Below are 6,695 nucleotides of genomic sequence, written 5' to 3'. Positions count from 1 at the left end.
ACCATGCTCAGCCAACTGCTTTGTATACAGCCTAGGACCATCAGTCCAGAGAATGGTACCACAGTGGGCTGGGCCCTACATCAACTACGAATCAAGATAGTCCCTATAGAGATGTCCACAGATCGACTGCTCAGGTCAGTCCTCCAGCAAGGCTTTCCTCTCAGGGGACTCAAAGACTCTAGGTGTGTCAAGAGGACAATGCAAGATAAGTCCCCATCCTAACATACCTGGAATTCTAAGTTGCTTGCTTTTCTTTTATATTCTATTCTGTTCTATTCTTTCCTTTCCTTTTCTGTTCCTTTCTTTTTCTGTTTCTTTTCTTTTCTTTTCTCTTCCTTTCATTTTTTCATTCCTTCCTTTTTTCTTTCCTTCCTCCACGTGCACGTGCACACATGTATGGAGGTCAGAGGACCACTTCTCCTGTCCTTCCTCAGGAACACCATCCACCAGGTTTCCTACTGGGAGGAGAGACCTGGTCAGTCATCTTCATCAACTTAGACCATGAAACCCAATATGGACAAGTTCAACAGAACTGCCATACACAGGCTGCCATGCATGCTTCAGCATCGCCAGGGCATACATTTCATTCAGTTGTCTTTCTCATTGGCCTGAAGCTCACCCAGCAGTCTAACTGGGTGAGCCTCCTGTCTCTACCCACTTCCTCACCAGTGCTGGGATTACTCGTACCATTGTGTCCAATTGTTCCATTTAATTGTTCATTGCTGTAATCAAATAACCTGACAAACAATGACTTGTGGGGGAGAGGATCTATTTTAGCTCACAATTCAGGTTACAATCCATCACTTAGGGGAAGCAGGGAGTCATGCCACACCCATAGTCTACAGCACAGAGAAGTAAATCATGGATGTTCATGTGCTTGCTTTCTCCTCTCTCATACAGCTTAGGCCTTCTCGCCTAGGGAATGGTGCCACCCACGGTGGGCTGGGTCCTTCCATACCAGTCAACAATCAAGATAAGCCCCACAGACATACCCATAGGTCATCCTGATCTAGACAATTCCTCAATTAAGACCGTCTCTCTAGTTAGTGTCAAGCTGACAAAGCTAACCGTTGTGTCCATTTCTTTTTTAAAAATATTTATTTATTATGTATACAATATTCTTTCTACATGTATGCCTGCAGGCCAGAAGAGGGCACCAGACCTCATTACAGATGGTTGTGAGCCACCATGTGGTTGCCGGGAATTGAAGTCAGGACCTTTGGAAGAGCAGGCAATGCTCTTAACCACTGAGCCATCTCTCCAGCCCCCGTTGTGTCCATTTCTTAATATGAGTCTTGGGGTTTGGATTCAGGTCCCCACACTTGTGCAGCAAGCTCTTTATGGGCCGAGCCATCTCCCTCTGAACATTTACTTTGGGTCTTCAATTCCAGATTCATTTTTAAGAAACCTTCTGTGATTCATTCCTGACTTACTGGGGGCTATCCATCCATCCTTGTCACAATGTGTACCAATCTGAATTTAAATTTTCTTGTGAGTGGGGTTTGCTATGACTTGCTCACATCTGCTTCTCTATGACTTGCAACAGAAACATCTGCTTCTCTATCTCAGTGCCATCCTCCATAGCTGTTCATTTCATTAAAGACGAAGTTTTCACACTAAGGACAAACTCATTGGAAACAGTATTGTGACTAGAAGAATAATTAATGGGCAGGCATTTCTCTTCACGGGCTATGAAATGTTACAGTTTTTGATAAACACGTAAATAAAAATAAGGGTATGGGAAGGAATGAGTATAATTTCATGACTACATAATGTAATTAGTAAAGATAAAAATAATTATTATAAATTAGTTTAATAGAGATTTACTTATAATGGAAAATGTCTTAGCTGTCCAAAGCATGAATATGTAGGGCTGCATTCTCTATGAGCTACAAAACAAAACACAATTACATCAAAAGTAGAAAAGAGAAACACATAAAATTATGAGATAGGGCATAAGTGATTTTTTTTTTTTAGAAAAAAATCATGCTACCAAGATTGACCTCAAACTTGCTATGTAGCCAAAGGTAACTTTGAACTTTTGATCCTCTTGCACCTCTTGCCTAGTGCTGGTGTTATGGGCAGATCGGGCACCACGCACGATTTACATAGTGCTGAGATAGCACCCAGGGCTTTGTGTATGCCAGGTGAGGACTCTACCAACTGTACCACAGCCACAGCCACTATGCTATTGTCAGTCTTGAGAGGAATTTTAAAATATGGGTCTACTGTGCATAATGACATGCTAAAAATAATGAGAAGCTTGTGGATAGTTCTCCAAAAATAGTATAAAATTCTAAAAGTAACTCAAGAAAAATATAAAAGCTGAAGTGATGGGTCATCATGGGAGAAGTACCTATTGGTGCCATGTTCTTGTTCTATAAACTTTTTAAAGTTTGTTAAAAGAAAAAAAATTAAGAGATGAGTGGTACCCTGCCAATATAGATGAAATATGGGAAGTTGCTCTGCCAGGTATGTTTAGGTGTTCGTACCCTATGTTAGACGGTCATGTGTCACTGTGACAAAATAGTCAAGAGACACTATTGTAAGGAGGAGAGTCTATCTGAGCTTGAGGTTGAAAGTGCTTCAGTTCATGATCCCCTGAGTCTGTTAATATGAGCTTGAGATGAAGTTGGAGGAGAGTAGCAGATGAATATTGCCCACCTCATGATGGCCAGGAGAGAGAGAGAGAGAGAGAGAGAGAGAGAGAGAGAGAGAGAGAGAAGAATAGGGAGAGAGGGGCACCGAGACTTAAAGAAGAAAATACAGAGAAAGACAGAAATACACAGAAGAAGACTCTCAAGTCTTGAAATACACACTTCCAGTGACTCACCAAGCAGGACTGTTGGCATACAAAAGAGCTCCACAATAGCCCAGAACGGAGTATAACAAAGGTTTATTTATCTGGGGATAAACTCACAGAAGGGGTAGCGATCCACAGTCCTCTGCATGCACTGTGAACTGGAATCAAATCCAGCAGCCAAGAGGGCCACACACGCTTTTTGTCTGCATTTGTAGTACATGAGACCACACTCAAAGTGGGCCAGTATCTTAAACGCTATTGGCTGAAGGAATTCCCACAGCACCTCCTTTTGTCTAAATAAGAGAGTTCTAAGCTTAATAGAAAACTATATACAATAATAACAAATATAAAGTATTGTCCAAGGGAAAGAAGAGGCAAAAGTATACATAAAAATTAGAATTACAACCAATATGAACAACATTAAACAAGAAACTTATGCTAAATATTTCAATAGTTATCCTATTCTAAGGAGTCTAAGTCTTGCTTTTCTAGACAAGGCTTCTCTCTGCAGCCTTAGCTATCTTTGAACTCAGAAATCTGCCTGCCTCTACCTCCCGAGTGCTGGGCTTAAAGGCACATGCCGTCACTGCCCAGCATGCCACAGTATTTTCTAATGATTATAAGACTCAGACTAAACAGTGGAGCCAGGGAACCTGTATCTTTGTTTCCCATCTCCTAGCCTTTAGTCAGTCTTTTTGCCTAGTTTCTGAACAGCAGAAAGCTCTTAAAAGTGGTCTATTTTTTTTTTCCAGGCAGCACTCTACCTCTTGCATTGGTCTTCTAAGAAGTAATGACTCATTTCTTCCCCCAAAGAATCTGATTGACGTCAACATTACTCATCTCTGACCATGGCAGAGGAGCTGTTCTGACTTTATTCTGTTGCCCTGATAAATCACCCTGACCCAAAACTTGGATAGGAAAGGGCTTATCTGGGCTTGCTCACAGCCCCAGAGCCACCTATCCATGGAATGGTACCACCCACAGTGGTGTGTGTGTGTGTGTGTGTGTGTGTGTGTGTGTGTGTGTGTATGTACGCACACACACACACACCATCCATTAACAGTCAAGACAGTTCCCCATAAATATTTGCACAGGCTGATCTGATCTGATCTGGACCATCCCTCTCTTTGAGACTCCTTTCTCAGGAGACTCTAGGCTGTGTCAAGTTGACAGTTAAGCCTAACTAAGACAGGAGGATCCCATTTCCGCATCAGAATCATTCTCCTCTGCCTTCTTTGTGCCTCGTTCCTGCACATGGGTTACTTTCCTCGTTTATCCAATGTGAAGGGGGACATTGCACCTAGTTTTGTGACAAGTCACTAAACTATAATGCAGAAAACACATCCAACATCCAAAGGCTCATCTGTTGCTCTGACTCATACAGGGCTTTCGACTTGAATCATCTTGACTTTCCCAACAAATTTCAGTAACTCAGTTTAATTTCCTAGAACTAGGTGCATGCTTCTTAAATGCTTGAAAAGACAGGAAGGAGAGCAAAATGTGTAGGACTTGACTTTCAGTGTTGTATGTACTCATTTCAACCATGGGCCCTCGTTATCCTCATTTGTTTGATGGTTAATTAATCTTGACTGTGGACTCTATAGGATGCAGACTCACACAGGACATAAGCCTCTGGTGCGTGTCTGGGAAGAAGTTCCCAGGTCAGGTTCACTGATGGAGCTGAATCCACCTTCCATCCCATGAGCTGAGATCTGAGACTGGATACAAAGGCGAGAGTTAGCTGAGCACCAGCATCCCTCTCTCTGTGATTCTGGATGCAAAGTGACTGGCTGCCTCAAGTTCCTGCTGCCGGTGCCTTCCCCCCACCTTGGTGGACTGTGTCATTTTGAATTGTGAATTCAGATAAACCAATGCTTCCTTATGTCGCCTTGCCGGGTGTTCGGTCATAGCAATGAGAAAAATAATGACTCTACTGTATTAGGTCATTAGTGGAATCCCTTCTGCAGAGGAGACACTGATGCAGGCTCTAGCTTTGGAAAGGCAAGAGCAGGGTACCGCCGCTCCCTTGCCCCTAAGGAAGGCCTTGAGGTAGACATTATCACAATGGCAGGAATACATGCAGGAGAGATCATTTGGGAAGACATGAGGTCAGAAAGTGACTCGGGCTTTTATAACAGTTATACTTGGGCTGGGGAGATAACTCAGTGGTTAAAGTCCTCACCATGCAGGCCTGAAGACCAGTGCCCAGTGCCTGAGTACCCAGGGAGATGCTCAGTTGGCATGGTGGCATACACACCTGTAATCCTGCCTTGGGGATGTGGGGACAGGGAATCTAGCAAGCTGGCTAGGGGGATTAGCCCTATTGGCAAGCTCTGAATTTGATTGAGAGAGCCTGCCTCAGTGAGTTAGGTGGAAAAGCGGTGGAGGATGACTCCAGACAACATCAGGCCTCCACATGCATGTGCACCCATGTATATATGTGTGTGCATACACATACATAGACTCACTTGTGTGCATCCCTGCACACACGCACACACACACACACACACACACACAACCAGAAAAAAAAAACCCTGAGACTTAGCTTGGAACTGAGGCACCCTTCAGTGACCTAACCAGCCACCAAGTTCCACCCCTTTTTGAAAAAAAAATTCAGTCTTTATTGTCTGTGTATGTATGTGGTCCTGAATATATGCATGTGCACCATGTGTGAGCATGCACTCTCAGAGACCAAGAGAAGGAACCTGATTCCCTTTAGCTGGAGTTGCAGACAGTGGTGAGTTACCCAATGTAGATCTTAGTAACCAAACTCAGGTCCTCTGGACATGCAGAAAGTGTTCTTAACACAGAACAAGCTCTCTAGCCCCATGTCCCACTTCTTAAAGTTTCCCCTACCTCAGCACCATAGCACTGAGATAAGACTTCCAACACCCGTAACTCTGTTGGAGGGATGGTGGGGAGGGAATTCACAGTCAAACCCCAGCAGACATGTCTAAGTTCACACTTTAAAGCAAAATCGGAATTGCTGGTTCCTTCGGAAATGATGAAAAAAAAAAAAAACGGAAACATATGCATTGTCCAAAGTGGAAACTCAAGATGGGAATGGCTGGTTTCTTGCAAAATGATAGAATGTTAGAAACATATGCGCCGTCTAAAGTATGGCACCACACTATAGTACCTAAAATGCGAAGGGTTGACAGCAGATGGCTGGCCGATGATCAATCCAGCCAGCAAGTAGCTTTTACTCTTTGTCTCCTAAAGGAAGGACGCTATATTTCACTCACTCTGTCCCCAATAAGACCGCGCATATGCTGGGAGCCGAGCAGACGGAACATTGCTCATCTGGTATTCTGAAACTCATTTTCTCGGGGAGCTTCCGGGCACGCCAATGGCACCCCAGCTGAGTATCGCACCCATTTTCACAGCCCTCCTCTTCCGGTTCTTTGTCTCTGCAGTTTGATATGCAAAGGGTCACCCTGGAGGAGCTGAAGCACATCCTGTACCATGCCTTCCGGGACCACTTGACGATGAAGGACATCGAGAACATCATTATCAACGAGGAGGAGAGTCTGAACGAGACCTCGGGGAATTGCCAGACAGAGTTTGAAGGAGGTAGGTGAACCTGCCTGGGTGGTTCACCCAGGGCCACCACATGCCCTATAGTTACCAATCTTCAGGACAAAAAGCAGCATTGTCCCAACGTTTAAAAAACCAGTGAGTTCCTAGAGCCCAACCCTCGCTGCCTCACCAGTGCTGGAGTTAGAGACCTGTGGTGCTGGGCCAGCCTTTCTGTGACTGCTAGGGATCAAACTCGAGTCCTCATCTTATACAGCAGGCACCTCAAGCCAACATGGAGCCATCGCTTTAGCCCCTCTTCCTTCCTTCCTTCCTTCCTTCCTTCCTTCCTTCCTTCCTTCCTTCCTTCCTTCCT

Source organism: Alexandromys fortis, unplaced genomic scaffold (genome assembly GCF_014885135.2).
Source record: "Alexandromys fortis isolate MF-2015 unplaced genomic scaffold, M_Fortis_MF-2015_v1.1 scaffold_151, whole genome shotgun sequence".
Classification (NCBI taxonomy): Eukaryota; Metazoa; Chordata; class Mammalia; order Rodentia; family Cricetidae; genus Alexandromys; species Alexandromys fortis.
This window is presented reverse-complemented; position numbering follows the sequence as displayed.